Source organism: Gorilla gorilla, chromosome 13 (assembly GCF_029281585.2).
Source record: "Gorilla gorilla gorilla isolate KB3781 chromosome 13, NHGRI_mGorGor1-v2.1_pri, whole genome shotgun sequence".
Taxonomy (NCBI): domain Eukaryota; kingdom Metazoa; phylum Chordata; class Mammalia; order Primates; family Hominidae; genus Gorilla; species Gorilla gorilla.
The window spans coordinates 53,199,247-53,221,222 of NC_073237.2; the positions used below are offsets into that span (position 1 = coordinate 53,199,247).

Here is a 21,976-nt window from a genome sequence, read left to right on the forward strand (position 1 = left end):
GATCTCACTTACGTTATATGTGAACTCTAAAAAAAAATTAAACTCATAGATACAGAAAGCAGAATGGTAGTTGCCAACAAATGTCTTTTCTCCATATATGTGTTAAACTCCAGCTTAACTTCAGGCTTGAGAGCCAACCCTATTCTATGTGATTGCAAATAAGAAAATACACTGAATTGTTAAAATGAACCTTCCCCAAATGTACTATTATAGAGTTATTTCGATTTTGTGCCTGACCTAAATGGGTTATTAAACAAATATTCATAAGTCAAAATGGGTGAATATTATCGTTAGGAAAGATTCTGGCACCATAACATGTTCAGTATAAATAAGTGCAATGTTGAATTCACATATAACATAAGTGAGAGATCTAGAAATATTAAACATTTGAAAGATATATTGCACAGCCTCCTGACTTGTTAAATTATGATCCCACAGAACAGAATATGATGACCTCCACAGGACAATTGATGCACTGATGTCTACTTAACACAAATATATTTATAAAGAGTAAATAATGTGATAACCAGTAATACCATTTTATTAATTTGTTATTACACAGAGTAGAAATATTGTACTGCTTTTTTTCAATTTTTAATCTACCTGTTAACATGTCTGAAAATCAGATATGTCTGAAAATCAATGGCAGGTCATGAATTAATTGGTAATATTTTCCTTAAAAATATAAAGAATAGAAGCATATCTTAAAATGATGAATTCTGTTATTTTAAAAAATATTTATTTGCAAAATTTATTCAGTTTCCAAAGAATTGTAAGATAAACACACAAATTTTCAGAAAATGAAGTTTATGCAATAGCCGTATAGTGATTTGCATCCACTGTTAGAACACATGCTCAGACTCTGGTCTAATCCACATAAATTTTTATTTGGAAACACACACATTTTATTCAGTAAAGAGCAATTACTTTATGGCAGGCAGTCTCTAGTATCTCTGCTGCAGAGTATGTATTTTATATTACATTTATACTCACATAAATACAGTCTACCATGGACAATAAGCATCTAATTCATTTTCTATACCAGGACACTAAGAATAAAAAAGTCTTGATAAACATTAAGGTGGCTTAATACATGTGATATGAACAAGTTATATCACAGGCAAACTAAGATGTATGGTCACTCTCCAGGGTTTTAATTTAGAAATAGAAAATTATTTATCCAGAGGACATAGCATATGTCCCCCAAATTAGGCAATTTCATCATTGTGTGAATATTATAGAGTGTGCTTAAACAAAGCTAGATGGAAAATTCTACTATGCACCTAGGCTATATAGTATAGCCTATTGCTCCTAAGCTACAAACCTGTTTAGCATGTTACTGAACTGAATATTGTAGGCAATTGTAACACTATGGTAAGTGTTTGTACATCTAAACAAGTCTAAACATGGAAAAGGTACACTAAAAATATGATATACAAGATTAAAAATGCTACACTTGTATAGGGTACTTAGCATGAACGAAGCTTACGGGACTAAAGCTCTGAGTGAGTGGTGAGTGAATGTGAGGACCTAGGATATTACTGTAGGCTTTACAAACACTGTAAGCTTAGACTTCACTGAAGTTATTTTATAATTTTCTTTCATTAATCATAAATTAACCTTAGCTTACTGTAACTTTTTTAGGTTTATAAATTTTAAAGTTTTAAAACTTTTGACTCTTTTACAATAACACGTTAAAAAGCATGGTTCTATGGCTATAGAAAAATATTTTCTTTTTTGTATTCCTTTTCTATATACTTTTCATCAAGTAATCATTAGGCAACAGATATTTTTCAGCTCCATTGTAATTTTATGAAACCACCATAGTATATGTGGTCAATTCTTGACCAAATTATGGTTGTATGTTACATGACTGTATCTGAAAAAAGCAACTGACAAGCTATATAGACTTGATATTTGTTAGATATTTTTCTTGCAAAAGAGCAAAATTAGACTACCACTTCAGTAAATCAATTTGTAGCACTTATTTCTAAAGATTTCTAATTTTTTATATGTTTACCCTTTGTCATTCTCAGACCAAGTACATGTTTTCACACAGCCATCTTTCTTTTCCTGGAATCTTTCAGAATTACAGTTATGATGTCCTTTTATATTCCCCAAGCTGATTTAATGTTGTGAAATACTGTCAGAGATAAATTATGCATGCTAGGAGAGAAAAGATTAACATAAAATGTGGCAAATATAGAAAATATAAACTAATACAAACACATATATCCATAACAATATCAAATGAATCTTCATAATTAAGAAAAGTATAGACAGGTACAAAAAATATGACTTAATTTGTTTCTCTACCAAATAGAATCTATGTGTTTTTTTCTGTGACCCAAGATACCAAATTTTGCATTTAAATTTCACATTTTAATTTACAACTTTTATTCTGGTTATCACAATGGAATGCTGTTATTGTTGACATGAATATTCTTTACAGTAAACTGTGAGCTTCTGTAGAGGAGCTATGTCTCATTCATGCCCGGCCTAGCAGAATGATAGATATTTTAGCCTAAAGAAGTCAATCAGATAAGTTCAGTGATTCAAACTTATATTGCAGGCACAGATGGGAGTGTCTAAATTAATAGTAAACGAAGAAAAAAATGTTTAAAATGTTATCTTTAAAAATATTTTTGTGTATTGAGAAAAATTCTGATTCATAATTACATATATGATCTGAAATTTAAGACAAATTAAATATTAATAAATGATTATTAATCAAATTTTGTTTCTAAAAGTATTATTTGGTGGTGTGATATAGTATATCTTGCTTCATCTTTGGCTTCCATAATGTGTTCTCAAAATTGGTATTTAGGAAAAATATTCAGGAGTGTTACCATTCTTCAATGATCCTAGGTCTTTTGATCTTCAAGACATCCTCTTTTGAAGTATTAAACATTGTTTGAAAATTAACTTGACTGTTATCCATTTTAATTATCAAAAAATCTCCTTTGTCAAGTTCTTGTAGATTATTTGAGCAGTTCCCAACAATTTCATCAACTTCATAAAATCTTGCATCTTTTCAAGATCTGTAATTTTCATTGGATCTTATTTTCTATTATATTTGCACTATAATGTCAATGCTCTATACACCTGAGATTCAATATAAGACTGACTTATCCATGTGCAATGAATTCTTTTGTTTTCTTTTTTTGGGACAAGGGAGTAACTAGGTCTATAGCCTGAACTACGGGTGTGTGTCACCAACCCTAGCCAATTTTTTTTTTTTTCTTTTTTTTTTTTTCAGTTTTTATAGAGACCGGGTCTTGCTATGTTTCCCAAGCTGTTCTTGATCTCCTGGCTTCAAGTGATCCTTGACCTCCCAAAGTGCTGGGAGGATAGACATAAGCCACTGTGCCTGACCCAAGTGGAATAAACTCTAATGTTAAGTGGTGAGTATCTAGTTGGCGGCTGATCTTTAGCAGTTAATTTATTAGTAAATATTTACGTAATAAAATAATTTTTCTTCTTAAAATATCTTGCAGTTCTAGAAACTTGGTTAATGCATAGTTAGATAATGAGAATGGCTCTGTATTTGGGAGTTCTTGCTTTTATTTAATAGAAGCAAAATTAATTTTTTTGTGTGTATGGCTCAGAATATTTTCCTAAGCAATGTAGCACACTTTGTGTTGTGTGTTTATGTATGCATATATATTTAGTAATATCATGTGTATATACTTAGGTCCTGTCCAATTGCCAAAATCTGTTAAATAGCTAACCAGGCTCTTAAATGTCACCTTTATAAAATGGTAATGTATATATCCTGTGAAATATGATCCTTAGGTAGAATTCTAGCTTTAATGAATTCCAACATTAATCCCATATGACTCATCTGTCAGGAAGTGTAAAAATCAAAACTGCTCCTTTTGTTGCCTTTCACTCACTATGAAAACAGAGCAAAGAACAGTCCCTTTGGCACATTCATCAGAACTGTGATCAGGCTGATTAAAATGCAGATATACTGGAGCTTGTCTTTTATCTGTATTCCAACAGTGATATCTGATTTATTTGAATCTCATTAACACTCTATTTCCATGCCTTCTTTACTATTGTTTGCTGCTGTTACCAGCATCTAATTAAACAAGCACAACTGGGAATTTTGCACGCACATTTACTCTATATGTTTCTCTAATATTATTTGAAACCTGTCTTCCTCCCAGTAATGTACTCCTCAGGCGTAGGATGAGGGCAGAATGGTAATTTGGTGTTGTTCTGCACCATATTACATTTGTGTGAGGAATCACGGGATCTTATAAATTTTTAAGTTGAACAATACCCTCAATTTGGAATTTGCTTTCATTTCTTTTAAAGAACTTGCCACTTGGTATAAAGGTTTTTGATATCTTAATGGCAAAGCCTGCATTTCACAGAATATTTATTTATTATTGGTCTGATTTCTGAGGTGATAAAACGGTGTATTTCATTTTTATTGCACATGTTTTCACTATTCTGTTTTCTGTATAGTTTTTCCCATTCTAGTAATTCAGACTCTGGGAAAATCAGGTTTTCTAGGTGTCTTCTTTTAAAGCTCCATTTGCTTTACATTGCTTGAAGTTTCTCAGTTACTCTACTACATCATGTTTTCTAGACATTTCTCTTTTACTCTTTCTGAAAATAGTCAATTATTTTCCTCACCCTTGCATACAAAAAGATGGAAAGTAGCAAAGAAAAATAGAAATGAATAAAAGAACATGAGATTATTTTAAATCACAATCAACTTCATTCCATGTTAATTTTTATCCTAAAGAATTTCAAATGCAAATCTTTGAGAATTAACGTAATGTCCTCTGTATTAGCTTCATGCTGTATAGCACTTGACACAGTGCCATGAACAGCAGGGAATATATTGTTTATTTTTGTGATTGTATCCTACTACCCATCTTAAGAAAAATAATTAAATTCAGGCCTCACAATTGTGAAAGCAATTCAAATATATTCATGTTTCAATTACCGTGATGGTGTAAATCCAGATTACACCATCTGATGCTTCTAGAGGGAACAATATGAACAAAAAGAGAACATTTACATTACATATATTTTGAAAGGTTAAAAAGGGGCAATGTAATTACTATGCTTCCTAACAGAAAGTTAACTATATATAACACACACCAACTGTTAGTAGCCATTACCCTACTTTATGTTATCTGAGTGAACTTCGATATTTAAATAATTCTCCTCACACATTTTACTTAGAGATGTCATGTGTATCTATATCTGATATTGGCCACTTACAAAAACTTTAATTAATCATATTCTGAAGATGAAAACCTAACATCTGGTGGTGAGAGTATAGAGAAGGGATATTCTCATATATTATTTGTGGGGCCAACATTTTGGGGGAAAGAGTTTAGGATGAATTATGCTTGCTGTATTCAGAATAACAATACTTCTATGAATCTAGCTAGAGAAATAGTAGCTTGAGTACATAAATACATATTAATCTATATACACACCTGTGAACAACTTATTAAAACATATATTGTAATAGAAAAATACTGATAGCAATCTAAATAACCATGATAAATGACTATTCCACTATTTGCAGAGGAATAGAATCAAATACTAAGCAGTATTTCCAGAAAAAATAGAGGTAGAACTATATGCGCTGAACATGGAATCTGTCCATAATATTTTTGTGAATGAAAAAAAGTTATTTAAATATTATGGCTTACATGATTTTATTATGGAAAATTGCATGTGCAAGTATATGTATTTATAAAATAAAATGTACTTCTGTGAGCCGGGCAAGGCTACCTGTGGGATGAGTGTAGAATGAGAATCTTGAGCAACAAAGATAGGAATTTTCTTTTCCTAATTTGTGTAAATTAGGAAAAATTGTATAATTAAGAAGAAAAATGGAAGATTTTAGATAATTTACAGCCCTTTCCAAAAAGATTATTTTGTTCTAACTTACAATTAATAATACTTTCCAATCAGGCTGTCTTGGGGACAGTTAGTGGTACAAAACTTTCAGCCTTGCATGTGAATGTCATTGTTATTGGTGGTCATTGACAAGGCAAACACATCTTAGTCTCTTCCCTTGGAATTCTGATTCAACTGAGAATAAAGCTTGCTTCAATACAATGTATTATTATTATTATCTCTTTCCTTTCTATAACAGTCAGTAAAATCTAGGCTATGAAGAAAACATTTTTTCCTGAGGTCATTCAAGGAATATTTTTTCCATACTGTTGGGCTGCTCTTTCCAAGGTAATTGTGTCTTCTGTATAGTCAGAACTGGGTGACTGCATATCCGCATGAAGGAGAGAAAGCCCAAAGAGACATTTCCTATAGATAGAAGAGGCCCTCTAGTGAGTGCATATTTTGTTTCTACTCTCATTTACTTAGTGATAACTTGGTCACATGGCCACACCTAGACAAAAGAAGTGTGTATGTGTGTGTGTCTGTAGGTGTCTGTGTGTGTGTTCGTATTCTGGCCCATATACTGCCCATAGACAATCATTTAATGTGTTTTACGTGTATGCTTATATTTGAAGGTATTAAAAATGTGCATTATTTGTGTCAAAATGTCCTTTAATGTGTTAGAGTGAAGAACAGTGCATTTGAATTAAGTGCCAGCTGCCCCAGCATGAAAAAGTACATGTCTTCTGTCCCTTAGAAAAATGATATTATAAATATTAATAAATAATGAATTTTCTCCCACCTTTGTGGGCCATATCAAATGAAATTTTACAAAATACACCAATGTTCTATCTCATACTCTAATATGTTTAGTTTCTTCAAAGTTTGGATAATGTTGTCGAATTAATTAGAACCTTCAATCAAAATATCAGTTATACAAATCTTCTCACAAGTGCCACAATAGTGGCTCTCAGCCAGACATGCTTTGCATTATGTTACTATAGTATATCATACAATTATAAAATTACTCATGTCTTGGAAGAAGAAAAATAAAATTAAGGCTCTGGTCACTTTCTTTTAATTTTGAAAAGCACCATCCCAGGCTTATGAATATGTATATATTTTCAGATTTTTGTAACTTATATATCTGTGCCAGGAAGTGATAGAGTCTAAAGTTTATGGATACTAATATTTCTTCAACAAAACAAGCATTATTTTCTACAAGATTAATGTAATTCTTTTTTATTTCTGCCTAGTATTTTAGCATTTCACTTTCTTTAATGTCATGTATGTAATTACTTTTAACAAGGGCTATCTAATTTAGGTCATTTCCCAGTGATGCATCAGTGAGCATAAATTGCTATTCAGTTGTGTCAGCTTTCATCTCTGAGTCAATGACCCACAGAACTACCATATTACAAATGTAAAACGATTCTGTTAACACACAGTGATTTTCTAGTTTCCTTAATCATTAAAAAGAGAGAGAGAGAGCATTTAATGTATTTCCTTCGTTCTACTCAGCTAACCCATCAAACTAAGCTGTCTATTTCAGGGCCAAATTTCTTGTCACTCTCTACAATGTCTACTGTGCTTTCACATCTCAATTATTTATCACTAAGCTTCTATCCTGATACATATCCCAAACTACTCTTTCAAAGATCACTGTTGAGTTAACAAACACTTTGACCCTTTTTCATTCTCAATCTTAGGATACAGTCATTTTTTAAGACAATGTAGGTAGGTGGTTACATCGCATTCATACAGCCTGAGATTCAAACTCTAGCTTTGTTAATTTCTGAATAGTTGCCCTTAGGAAACTCTGAGACTTATTACTTTGTGCAACTAATGCTTCTATTTTAAAGAGATGTTCTGAACTCTAAATGAGATAAGGTACTTAAAGTACTTAGTAAAGGGTCTAGTGCATATTAATGACAGCTTTAATACTAGACATGACATCTCTTTTTAATATTCCTGAACCCTCATTTTCTGTGAAATATATGACACCAGTTCTCACTCCACCTCCCAGATTACTCCTTTTTAATCTCTTTGGTCATCATTCCTTCCTCCCATTTCTTATTTTTGCATATTTCTCAAAGATTTTTTTTGTTCACTGGCACTCCTGGTTCATCTTATCCTCTTTCTGGGAACAAAAACTTACTTCTCAATTCTACTAATTTAAATTCTGAAATATAATTCTCTAGACATATGTATTCTCTTAGTGTCACCTCTAAAATGTCATATTATCTTCAAGATATTTCTAAATATCTTTCTGGTAACTCAACCTCAGTATATTCCATTTGAATTCATTCTTGTTTCCTAAACCTCTTCTAACTATCCTCAGATTTCGGTGTTACTTTTATACTCACACTCATTCAAACTTTTGGATCTGTTACACCGTCCTCCCACAGGTAATCATTTGCCTAACAGCAGGAATATTGCATTTAGTCCAACCCCATGTACATCCGTCTGTTTCCACTCTGCCTTGCTAACGCTGAGGCCCTTAATAACTTTCAGCCTCTTATACATCTTTTTGCATTGATGCCAGATCAAACTTCTCAACTCACGGCACAAAGATTCAGGGGTTTCCCAATCATTAATTAATGCATAAGTTCAGCCATGGTTCAGTCTTACCTATCTTATCATCAGTAACTGGTTTTCAATATTGATAACTGTGGGAGACAGAGGCAAGAGGATTGTTTGAGCCCAGAAGTTCAAGACCAGCCGGGGCACCATGGCAAGACTCCATTCCTACAAAAGACATAAATAAATAAATAAATAAATAAATAAATAAAATAAATTAGCTGGGCCTGGTGAAATGCACCCATAGGGCCAGCTACTCAGGAGGCTGAGGTGGGAGGATTGCTTGAGCCCAGGGGTTTGAGACTGCAGTAAGCTATGGTCGTGCCACTGCACTCTAGCTTATGCAATAGAACTAGACCTCGTCTCAAAAAATATATGTATTGATAACTGGAAATAGGTTAAATGAAAAAACATAAAATTATTTCAGATGAAAAGGAGAAGGATGACTTGGTTAGAAAATCATCTTATGTGAAGATCTTGGCAATGCTTTACCTAGATAGAAAATGTCATAAGTGGTATACCAACAACTGTATAAAATACAGACTGTAAGAAAGCATACAGTTAGTGAAAGTGTACTATCCAGATATAATACTAAGAAAACCATAGAAATTACAGAAGAATGGTTTGTGAAATGAAGTAAAACTTTTAAAATAATCAAAGATATTGTCACCCTCCAAAGTTATGACATTTTCTTCCCTGAAAGTAATCAATTAGAATAAATATGAACAAGGTCAATAAAATACTTGTCTGGCAAGTTTGTGCCATTTTTCTTTGGTTAAGAAATCACACCAATTTTATTCATATTAGTAGGAGCTAAGAATCCTATGCTGGCCATGCTTCAATTTTAAATATCAATTAAGGTTACTAATAGTCATTTTGACTTTTGAAAGAGTTGGCTGAAGGAAATAAAGGCAATTACAAGTAGCTCTGCATGATGTGGTCCATATATCTATTTTTTGGCCACTGTTTTGTTTTGAATGTTGTTCATAAATAGTGCAGATGGAAAGAGGATCAGATTATGGGAACTGATAGATCTAGTTATAAATATGTTTATTTCACCCTAATTACATGAGTTGAATATTCTTCATGAATATTCATAATAAAAAATATTAAAGACGGAGCATTGAAAATGAAAAGAACAAAATTAGGATTTCACCTTTCAAAGTCCCTGATTAAAGGGTAAATTCACCAGGAGGCTTATACCTTAAACTGTGTCAGCTAACACCTTAGGCTTTAGCTATCATCTTAATTATCAGCTAACACTTTCATAGGGACTGGTAGACATGTGCAGCCTGCCCTTGGGAGCGCAGGAAAGAAAAGGTGAGATGTTAGGAGAGACAAACAAGGCTGAGTCTGGAGACATGCCAAAGACTGAGAAACCTACTGCATCATTTTCTCGGAGCCAGCTTGAGCTCTATAATACCTTGCTCTCTTAAGAATTATTCCTCAGATAGCAGAAGTAAGTACAGCAGGAAAGTATTTTGTTTTGTCACCCCAACCTACTTTTGTCAACTTCTTTACTTCTGTTCACCCGTAGAGGGAACTGATCTTTGGTAAGACAGTGACAGATAATTATTCATAGTTTGTTATGAAGGAAGGGCCCTATTAGGAGAAAAGCCTTGTTGATACTCCATTGTAAGGAATTTAAAATACTTTGGAATGGTGTTTATGATAGTGGCAGGAGATAGACAAATCCTAGACAGACAGGGGTGAGTGACCAATGAAATAACACCTTCCAGCCAAAGAGAGTTTAAAGCCTAGCTGCAAGTCCCAGGTAAATCCAAGGACTAGATTGAGAACCTCTCTTCCCATGTGGTGCATTTTCCTCTCATTGATCCCCACCCTTCACCTATTTTACATATACTTACCCTTCTCTAATTGATTTTTTACACTGTTATGCTTACCTTTGAGTGGTGCCTTTAACTATTTTTTGCATACTCACAAGCCAATCATCATGCACTCCCCTATTCTGAGCCCATAAAAGCCCCGGATCCAGCCACGCTGGAAGAGAAACCACCTGACTTTGGGTGAGGGACCAACCCCACATCCCTTCTCCACTAAGAGCTATTCCATTACTCAGTAAAATTCATCTCCACCTCCCTCACTCTTTGGTTGTCAGCGTATCCTCATTCTTCTTGGATGGGGGACGAGAATTCAGGGCCCACCAAACGTGGGTACTCAGACAGCTATAACATTTTGGTCATCTGTTCTTTGCCAGAGGAGGGCAGCCACTCTACACCATGGGAAGCAATGGCAGGGCTGAGCCAGCCTTGGAGCTATGGTCCGGAGCAGGGCAAGAGGCTGACTGTGCTGTTAACATGCCACTGTCTGTCAGGCTGTGAATGGCAGGACTAAAAGAGCTAATTAGCATGTTGCAACACCCCTCCAGTCTCTTCGGGGTCATGTGCACCCCTGCCTGGGTGCCACCACATTCCTTTTGGGGAAACATGCCTGGTCCAGCAGCAAGTCCTGCATGGAATCCATCACTGTGCTGGCATTTTGAACAGCTGACTGGACCCTGCACTTGCTCTTTCACACACCACCACCTACCAGGGGCTGAGCACACAGTTGCAGTAGCTGTAGGAGCCAGGGGCTGGAGCACAAGCCGGACATGGCCCGGTGGGCCAGGTAGACAGGGCACCTCCTGCTGCAAGCCTGGCAAAGGGGCCGAGAAAAATCCTGCATCATTTATATTAGCATAAAGAAATCTCTGAATACTCTTCAGGCTCAAGTCAGGAAAGAAACACCACCATGAATGTAAAGACATTATAGCCAACTACCAGAAAACAGTAAGAACTGGTAGGAGAGGAAATCAGAACACAGGACAAAAGAGATTTCTATTTAAATGACAATAGAACAAAAGGAGCAAGATGAGGAAGAAGAGACTGTCTGATGTTCATCCCAGTGGAGCTACACATGGATTTAATGTGTGGAAATTTTTAAAATATACCTACTTCTGTCTTCCCAAAACTGCCTTTGTACCTGTCTAAAAGTAAAGTAACTATTTTTGGCAATAAATGTGACCTGTCAACCAGAAGGAAGAAAGCGTGGCAACACTATTATAGAGCGTTTATTTGGGCCAAGGTTGGCAAATGCAGCCTGGGAAGTGTTTCATGTTGCCTTGGGAGTGCTCCATCAGGCCTTTCTTACAGGCATGTTTTTAAAGGAAAAAAGGGGACAACGAATGGGCTGATGCAAAGTTGTTTGACAGGAATTCTAACTGGGCACAGAAATAACATTGGTCAGTGATTGGCTGCACATTGTTGAACCATGGAGTACAAGCTTATGGTGTCTGGTGTATGGCATTTTATGGCTACTTAGTGTCAGTTAGTCTAGAAGCCAAAAAGCAAGTGGCTTCAAGAGGTGATTATTTAGCTCAAGAGGGGAGTGTGATGTGGACTGCTTCTGCATTTCAATGTCTCTCTGAGCCTGATGACTAAAGAGAGCTGGTCTTCCTCATATAAAAGTTTTTTTTCTCTCAATTCCATTATGCAGATGCTGTGGCTGTAGGATATAACTGTAGTGTCATATATACAAGCTTTCATCTGAGTTATTTTAATTTGTCATATTTATTTTTGGCATCTCATCTTTATATTAAGGTATAATTTAAAGTTAAATGTGCAGATCTGGGTTTTGAGAAATATATGCACTCATGAAACTCACCTCCAGAACATTCTGTAATCATTCTTCTCATTTAATCCCAAGAAGCAATCACTGTGTCAGAGGTGTATGAACCAGAGTGACTCCATCTTGAATAGGGGCTGGGTAAAATAAGGCTGAGACTTGCTGGGCTGTATTCCCAGGAGGTTAAGGCATCTTTAGTCACAGGATGCTATAAGGGGTCAGCACAAGATTCAGGTCACAAAGACCTTGCTGATAAAACAGCATGTGGTAAAGAATCTGGCCAAATCCCACCCAAGCCAAGATGGTGATGAAAATGACATCTGGTCACCCTCACTGCTCATTATACACTAATTATATTGCAGTAGCATGCTAAGGGACACTCCCACCAGCACCATGACAGTTTACACCAGCACCATGACAGTTTACAAATGCCATGGCAATGTCAGGAAGTTACCCTATATGGTCTAAAAAGGGGAGTAACCCTCAGTTCCAGAAATTGCCCACCCCTTTCCTAGAAAACTCATGAATAATTCATACATTGTTTCCCATATAATCAACGAGTAATAAATATAAGCAACTGAGCAGCCCATGCTGCTGCTGTGTCTAAGGAGTAGCCATATTTTTTTGTTTTAACTTCTCTAATAAACTTGCTTTCACTTTTCCCTGTGGATCCACCTCCAATTCTTTCTTGCACGAGATCTAAGAGCCCTCTCATGGGGTCTGGATCACGACTCCTTTTCAGTAATAACTGTTCTGATTTTCTTCAACGTCTATTAGTTTTGCTGGTTTCACAAATTTATATAAATAGAATTATACTGTATGTACACATTTGTGCCTGGCTTCTTTCTCTCAGGAGAGTTAAAAAATTGTCAGAGTTTCATAGTTGTGTTGCATCAGTAGTGGGTTTTTTGTTTGTTTGGTTCGTTGGATGTTTTTGTTTTCAGTTGCCGAGCAGTATTCTATTCTATGGATAAACCACAATTTGTTTATCTATTATCTTTTTCAAGGGCATTTGGGTTATTTTCAGTTTTATTCTATTATCAATAAAACTTTTGAGAACATTTACATGCAAGTTTTTTTCTTGGACATTTCTTCTCTTGGCTATAAATACGAAAAGTGTAGAATTTCTGAGTCACAGTGGAGGAATTTATTTGGTTTTATGAAAACAAAATGTGTACTGATTTCCAAAGTGTTTGTTATTTTACACATTCACCAGCAAAGGATGAGAGTTTCAGTTGTCCCAGATTCTCACTGACAAGGGACATTATCAGTCTTCTTAAATTTAGCACTCCATTGGGTATGATTGCCTCCCATTGGAACTATATTTGTTTGAAATAATTTCTTTTTTTCAATACATAGCATAAGTTCTGGTTTCTACTCTTATGAACACTTAGTGTTCATGCATTGTCATAAGTGATTCAGTTTTGAATTATTAATGATTTTAGAAGTTACAAACATTTTATTAAACACATTCTTGTTACTGGTGCATAGGAGCTAAACATTTTAAAATGTTTAAAAATTGGTGATGGGTGATTAGAGTGGAGGGTGACAGACAAAACAACACTGAAAGAGTAAGATCTGGAAAGGTAAAGATCACAAATCCAATTTGTAACATGATTGTTTTTAAGAACATTCGGGACAACCTAGGAAAATATAAAGTAGAAAATTGGCAATATGAATGTGGAGATTATATAAATAAGTTTGTAATTCCCCTTGTTTATCTTGTTCTTAGATAAATAGTTGGCATCAATTATATAAAATGATATTTTATACTATTTATTATAGAATTAGGCTGTGAATATTTATCTATTACTTTGAAATTATGTACTTTTGTAGGAAAATAATATGTTAATGATGTTGAAGATAGAAATTTTCACAATTATATTTGGGATTTTTCCCTTCATACTTGCTGTTTATTGGAAATACCATATTATATATTATTTGAAATAGCAAATGCCGAAGTTAATGCAGAATTTCTGAACTCCACCTATGACTTCTAATTATTAAGATATACCTAATGCCTTAGGGTTTTGATCATTTTATAATACTCAAAATTAAGAAGTAGATAGCTTTTCATTCAGAATTTTGGATTCCTGAGAGAGAAAGCCTGGAATTAAATCTTGTCTTTTTCACTAGGAATGTAAACATAGATAATATTATTATACATTGTTTCTCTATTTCCCTAACTACTTCAAAGCATTGCTATGAAAACTAAATGAGTTAATAATTTTAACGTGCGACCGGGCGCAGTTGCTCACACCTGTAATTCCAGCACTTTGGGAGGCCAAGGCAGGTGGATCACCTGAGGAGAGGAGTTCGAGACCAGCCTGGCCAACATGGTGAAACCCCGTCTCTACTAAAAATACAAAAATTAGCAGGTTGTCGTGGTGCCTGCCTGTAATCCCAGCTACTCAGGAGGTTGAGGCAGGAGAGTCGCTTGTACCCGGGTGGCAGGAGGTTGCAGTGAGCCGAGATCACGCCACTGCACTCCAGCCTGGGCAACAGAGTGAGACTCCATCTCAAAATAAATAAATAAGTAAAAATAATTTTAAAGTGCTTAAAACAGTGTTTCACAGAAGCCAATAAATGTGTCTAGTAAATGTGATAACAATAATTTTGAACTTCACCATTTACTGTACTTTTGGTAAAAAGCAAGAGTTGTTCTAAGATATTGCAGTCATTTTTATGATTTCCAGAAAATATTATTATCATGTCAGAAACTACTATAATTTACTGTATTCTTTTTGAATCTCACCCTTTATCAGACTAAAATAGTTAATAAAAATAATAATAAAGCTAGCATTTAATGACCACTTTCTATGTGCTTAGCACATTTTAAGTCTCTTAACTATCCTATGAGATGACATCCATTAGCCCCATTTTCGATGTGAAGAAGCTGAAACATGGAAAGACAAATTACCGTGCCAAAGTCATATAGTGATAATGTCAAAAGCAAGTCTAAGTTGTATGACTCTGAATCTTAAACCATGTACACTGACTCTCCAACTGCCATTTTCAAACAACTGATATTCAAATTCTAACAGTAGCTTGTAAATAATATTGGTAAAGTAAAAAAAAAAAAAAGTAGAGCTTAGAAGTTTTATTTTACTCACAAGTCATTATGTACTCCCGAGTTCAAAGAACCAGTTACTTTACAGACAAAAACCCCAAATAAAAGACAGGGAGAGTTGGAAATGATTTTCCTAATTCTTTGACCCATTTTATTAACATAAATCATGATAAGTAGTAGATGTTCAAAAAATTATTAAATGTATGAGTAAATAAAAATTGTAAAACCCTCATGGAACTTTTCCCCATACCTTTATAGAACCTGGTCTCAATTAAGATATAGTACAAATGTATAACAAATGTTTTTGAATCACAAAGTTTTTGCCAGTATGTATAGATTCAACAATAAAATAAAGTTGAGATTATTAGGAAATTATTCAACGAGTCTGGGTTCGATTTTCCATCTTTACAATAATAACTCCAGTGAAAATTTACATTTCACTTTTTCTACTTTACCTTTTGTAAAACAGGATTATTGTCCTGTGTGAACTCCTTCTCCCACCTCCAAAAAGAATGATGAGAATATTGACCAAGCACTTAGAAAATGCTACTAGTTACATTTAATTTACAGTAACAATGAGCAAAGATTTCTCATATTATGGAAATTATAGTTATTGAGAAATCTGTAAAATTTTAAAGATACTTCATAATTAATGTTGATTTAGCTAAAGAATAATGAATATTCATAGTACATTGGAATTTTATAGTATTTATTTCATTCTTTACAAGCAATATATTATTAACTAAAATCATAAAAGATGAAACTATATATGATATAACCAATGTGCTTTTAATATAATTTGAAAAGATTAATTACATTATTATAAATTAAAAGTTAAATAATTTATTTTTTACTTCTGGGTTTTTCTTTTAAATGAGTATGTAAGGATGTCCAAAACAAATTGTCTGATTATTTCTCATAATCAAAAGAACATTTTGTTTTTTCCTACTGATCTACAATTCTCTTCCTAATACAAAGTTTCAAGGTAAGCCAACATTAGTGTAGACCTATAGGGTAAAATGCTTAATGTTGTCTTTAAAATGTATTTTCTTGAGATTATATTATATATATATAGATAGATAGATTATATATTGTATCTATAGATACATAGATTATATATTCTATCTATCTATCTATCATCTATCTATCTATCTATCTATCTATCTATCTATCTATCTATCTATCTATCTATCTTATGGTGCCCACTAAAAGATACAGATGAATATCTATGCAAATAAAATCTAGTAGACTTTTTTTTTTTTTTTTTTTTTTTACCAATAGCAACACCAAGATCTAGCTGGATGGTCAATCATAATCACCTAATTCAAATACAGTCTATCCATTTTATCCACAGTTCCTCTTTCCATGGTTTCAGTTACCCATGGTCAACTGTGGTCTGAAAATAGGTAAGTACAGTACCACATTTACATAACTTTTATTACAGCATATTATTATAATTGCTCCATTTTATTATTAGTTATTTTGTTAATCTCTTACTGTCTTTAATTTAAAACTAAATTTTAACAACGGTATGTGTGTATTTAAAAAATAATATATTTAGGCTTCGGTACTATCCACAGTTTGGCATCCACTGGAGTTCTTGGGACAAATCCCTCTTAGATAAGGAGAGACTACTGTATATGACTGTGGTAAAATCCTAAAATGTCTCCTCTAGATTTCTCACTAGAATCCAGAGGACTGGGAGTATGATGAGAGATCATCTTCTGATTATGCCAGGTAACATGGCAAAATGAACTTTTTGCAGATGATTTTAAAGTCACTAATCAGTTAACTTTGACTTAATCAAAAGAAAGATTATTTGGGTAAACCTAATCTATTCACATAAAACTTTTAACAGCAGTGATACTGCTGAAGTGGAGGTCGAAGAGATTAGAAGCAAAGGAAAGACTCAACCTGTCCTCCTTAGTTTGAATATGGAGGTGAGTGGCCTGTAGAAGCAGAGAGATCCTGACTCACCTCCAGCAAGGAAATGGGATTTTAGTCCTCCAAATGCCAACAACCGAATTCTACAAAAACCCAGTGAAATTGGAAACAGATTTGTTTTCTGAGCCTCCATGTAAAAGCCCAGCAGATGACACTGACTATGGTGTTTTGAGAACCTAAGCATAGGACAGACTATAAATTTGTGTTGTTATGTAGCTAAGCTTGTGTTAATTTGTTACTCAGGAAAAGAAAACTAAGCAGATTACTCACTAATAGATAGATGTTTATCAAAATATATATTTACAATGTAATACCTGCTTTCTACCTTTTGTCCTAATTAATCCCATGAAAGATAGACGATAAAGTACTAGTGACTTTGAAAATTATTATGTAAATTAACATTACAATCTCTCGATCTTGCTTTTTAAGGTCAGTAAGAGCACATACTGCGTCTACCATTATTGTTTACTTCTCATATGCCTGATATAGATCCTGATATATCTCCTAATCGCTCAATAATTCACGAAACTTACACAAGTATTTTAAATCAATTTTTACAATCCAATCATTTAATACTACAAGAAACAGTTTATCAAGTGCCCACATCAAATTCCTACAGGAAGTCAACAATGCACAAGCATCTGATATTATCCTCAAGTAACCTACAGCCCCAAAATGCGATTCATTATTTACTAAGTAGACCTTCACAGATGAAACTATAGGATGTTTCTAATCTTTATACTTTCAGAAAGTACAAGATTTATCTTTGCATACCATACAAATATACCTGTTGTAATTGCCCAATCCTAGAATTATAGAGCCCAAGTTTTCATGCATTTTAATTTTGACGGATCTTGCCAAATTACACTCGAAAATAATTGCCAGGTATGTAAAAATGGTTTCTGATCTTATCATTATTTATTACTTCACAGTGAGATTGAATATTTCATGTTGATTTCCCTTTACAGTTTCCTTAGAACTGCCTGGGCAATATCGTGTCCATTTTTCCATTTTCTCTTGTTTCTTTAAAAATGATTTTTAAAAACACTTGGAAAGTCAAAGAAATTCTTTGCCTACTTATATGTTGTTTTTATTTCTTAACTTTGTTGAATGTTTGCTGTATAGATATTTTCAAATTTTATGTAAATACATTTGCACTTTTTAACAAGGGCTTTAGTTTTGTATTTTATACACTCCTGAGGTTTTTCTTAACTCAAGGATTCAAATTGAACCTGAAAACTGCTGAGGGTGGAGAGAGAAACTCCCTATGTGTTGGAAAATCACTACCCAGAGCTATATTAATGTTGAATACATACAAAATCTGGAAAACCTTTAGGCATTTATCTAATGCAAAATACATCTCCAAATTTTCTTGACCACATTTTTTATGTCTTAGTTTTTAAATTTTATTTTTTCAGAAACATATTTTAATTTCAATTATAACTAGTAGTGATTGTATGAATGATCACTTTGTACACAGGAAAAGTAATTGTAATATTCAATAATCAGCAATTTGTACCCTATCAATACAAATAGTGAAAAATTCAGTCATCTGTCTACCAATGAAATGATAAGGTGAAGGAAATGCTGGTAACTTAATCCTCCTATATGTATGTCAATGAGGGAGTGCAAGAAGGCAGGTATGTTTTAGCTGAAGTATAAAAAATGAGCACACAAGGAAGAGAAGAAGGGGAGGTTCACAGGTGTTAGAGTTTCCATTTTCCAGGATAATCTTTGTAGTTTGCTAGGAGAAATTTAGGGATTCAAAGTATTGTGAAGCTCCATTGTTTTCTTTTTTATTTCTAACTACAAATAGCGTTTGATATGTTTAAGATGGACGTTTACTACCAGTGAGCTCTAATAAATGGGAATTTTTCTTTTTGTTTTTGTTTTGTTTTTTAACTGCTCACTAACTATAATACCTATTTCTAGTGGAAATGAATATCTTGAAGAATATATGATACATTTGCAAGTAAAGTCAACAGGAAGAGAAAAATGAGGGGAGTTTTTAAAAGGGGAAACACCAAAATCCTTTCAATAAAGGATTTTTTTTCATACAGAGTATAATTTTCCTGAAAGCAATCTGTTCCCAAGGTTTTCTTTCTTTACTAAATCTAGGAGCAGCACAAATAGATCCTTCTGTGCTACTGGATGATGAAATCAGAGCTCTCAAGGTCACTAATGTTTCAGGACTAATGGGAGTCATTGAAACTAGAAATCTTAAGGAGTATGAGGTCAGTCCTTGTCCTGAGCTATCCTGGCCTGTGTAAAAGGAATTCAAGGATAAAATAAGTAATTCTAGTGGTGTTTGTGAGATCAGAAAGATAATAATGGCCCATCTACCGACAGCCTGACTGGAAGTCTAAGCTGCTCTTAGAAAAAGTGGCCAAAGTAAATCAATATTATATAAAGCAGATGCAGGGTAAATTAGCAAGAATGGCACATATAGGAGACTAAACTCAGCATAAAATAACATGCTATAATTGCCAGCGTGAAGCAAAGAGTGCAGTAGCAATACCAGCCTCAGTATGAGGCATAAAATTATTCTAAAGTTACTAGACAATTATGTTACAATTATTAATAACAGCTTAATATTTGGAAATGTTAAGCAATTATCCCCTGATTTCTTCTTTACCTGTTGACTTTTCTCCCAAATATGTCAGTTATTCTCCAAGATATTCATTACCACTAGAAAGAGGGATTATGGTAAGCGAGCAGTTAAAACGGTAACAACAACAAGAAAGAAAAACCTCGAATTTCCAAAGTTTAGTTCACAATATTACTCAGTACAAAAGAAAAAAATACCTGAAACCTCTAAAGCAGACCAACCACTCTTGCAACAAGATAGAATCGCAGTGGGATAATTAGACAAGAAGGATGCAAGCAATTATTAGGTGTTGGCATCTGAGAGAAATTAGATTATACCTGGCTTTACTGAGCTCCTCTAAAGCTAGCATAGCAAAGAAGCAGTTGAATATTGCTTGTGCCATGTAGATTGCTCCAGAAGATGTAGTGTGAAATGAGATTAAAAGCAGCCTTTTAGAAAAGAAAGAGATGCTACTATAACGTCCATAGGGACCAAAACTGGAATGTCAGAGAAGGTGAGCAGTGGAAATCAACATGGACTGATGATGATCACATATAAGTGTGTTTACACATGCATTTATAAGAACCCCTCCCCTTGCCCTCACTCCACACACCAACAACTTGTTTCCAATTTGGAGCAACAGAGATGTGCTGAATTGCCATGTTGGCTAAGTCAATGTTTCTGCCACCTAAAATAATAGGGTTCAAAACAGAAATGTAGATAAATTACATAAAAAATTAAATTTTAAAAAATATTATATTTTCTGCATCCTTAATACACATTTTTTTGAGACAGGGTCTCACTCTTTTGCTCAGGCTAGAGTGCGGTGCCACGATCTCAGCTCACTGCAATCTCTGCCTCCCAGGTTCACTCGATTCTCTGCCTCAGCCTCCTGATAGCTGGGATTACAGGTACACACCTCCATGATCCATTAATCTTTTATTTTCTTATTTTTTTCCTGTTTTTTGTAGAGATGGGGTTTTGCCATGTTGCCCAGGCTGGTCTCAAACTCCTGGGATCAAGCAATGCCCCTGCCTCAGACTCTCAAAGTGCTGGGATTATAGGCATGAGTCACCATACCTGGGCCCTAATATGCAATCTTAATAAAAAAATTTTTAAACTGTGTAAATCTAAAGTGAGTTAGAGAATCCCTTGAGTCAAACAGAAAAAAAATAGTTGTGAGACAATAAAACATGTAATGCAGGATAAAAAAAAAGAGACAGTAGAAACAGGACTGAGACCCTCATTCACCTGCTAGTGGCTAGAAATTGTGTTGGTCACATTATGATGATGGATTAATGATCAAAGAAAGATGTACATTATTATCTTCACAGTAATTAGTTTTACATGAAACTAATTTGTTATATCTACACCTGTTATTGGCCTGACAATTCCTCAAGTAGTTCACCAATGGTCTTGCTAGGTCTTCTAAAAGAATTTTGTTCAGTTTATTCATTTTTTATTCAAAAATCATTTACTGAGAATCAAATACTGTGTGAAGTACTGAATAAGATAAAAAAGAGAATTGGCTTCTTCTGTCATGAGACTTAGAGTCCAAATTGGAGATACATGGTAAGCAAGTACTTGCTTGAATCAGTTTTACCTGTCAGCCATGATAAGTGCTAATAAATAATACAAAGTAAACAAGCAGGCATATAAGAAGAGGCTCTGCCAGTCCTGGAGGTGGGAGGGAAATTAGTGGTGATGGTGAGTGAAGTATCCCTTAGGATAATGATGTTTAAACTGAAACCTTAAAAATAGAGTCATTAACCAGATGGGTGAGATAGAAAAAGGGAGAAAATATTTAAGACAGAGAGATCGGTGTATATTTAATTTCTGAATTTAAATGTTCATTATTAATATTAAAGCCACTATACAGTAGTCCCCTCTTATTGGCAGGAGATATTTTCCAAGACACCCAGTGGATGCCTGAGATTGAGGGTAGTGTGGAACACTGTACACACTATGTTTTTTTCTATACATACCTACCTATGATAAAGTTTAATGTATAAATGAGTCACAGTAAGAGATTAACAATAACTAATAATATAATAATTGTACTATAATAAAGGTTATGTAAATGCGGTCTTTTTTTTTCTCTCTCTCTGTTAAAATATCTTACACCATACTTGCATATTTTCAGACTGTGGTTAACCACAGGAACTGAAACTGTGAAAAGCAAAACCATTGTACCTACTAAATTAAGAGGACTGTAATCAGTGTAACTCTAGGGAGATCCTGATATCCTTACTTAAAAGTTTTACCTAAAACCAAATAATCAATAGTTATAAATAGTA

General features: G+C 34.0%; 1 long non-coding RNA gene across 1 annotated transcript in view; it reads left to right on the forward strand.

The window, feature by feature from the left end:
* The first annotated feature begins 3,277 nt into the window (after positions 1 to 3,277).
* Positions 3,278 to 21,976, forward strand: part of LOC129524536 (uncharacterized) — an 85,045-nt gene continuing 66,346 nt past the window's right edge. The window contains exon 1 of the long non-coding RNA XR_008668322.2: positions 3,278 to 3,404. This is a non-coding gene — a long non-coding RNA (uncharacterized lncRNA). The remainder of the gene's footprint in view (positions 3,405 to 21,976) is intronic.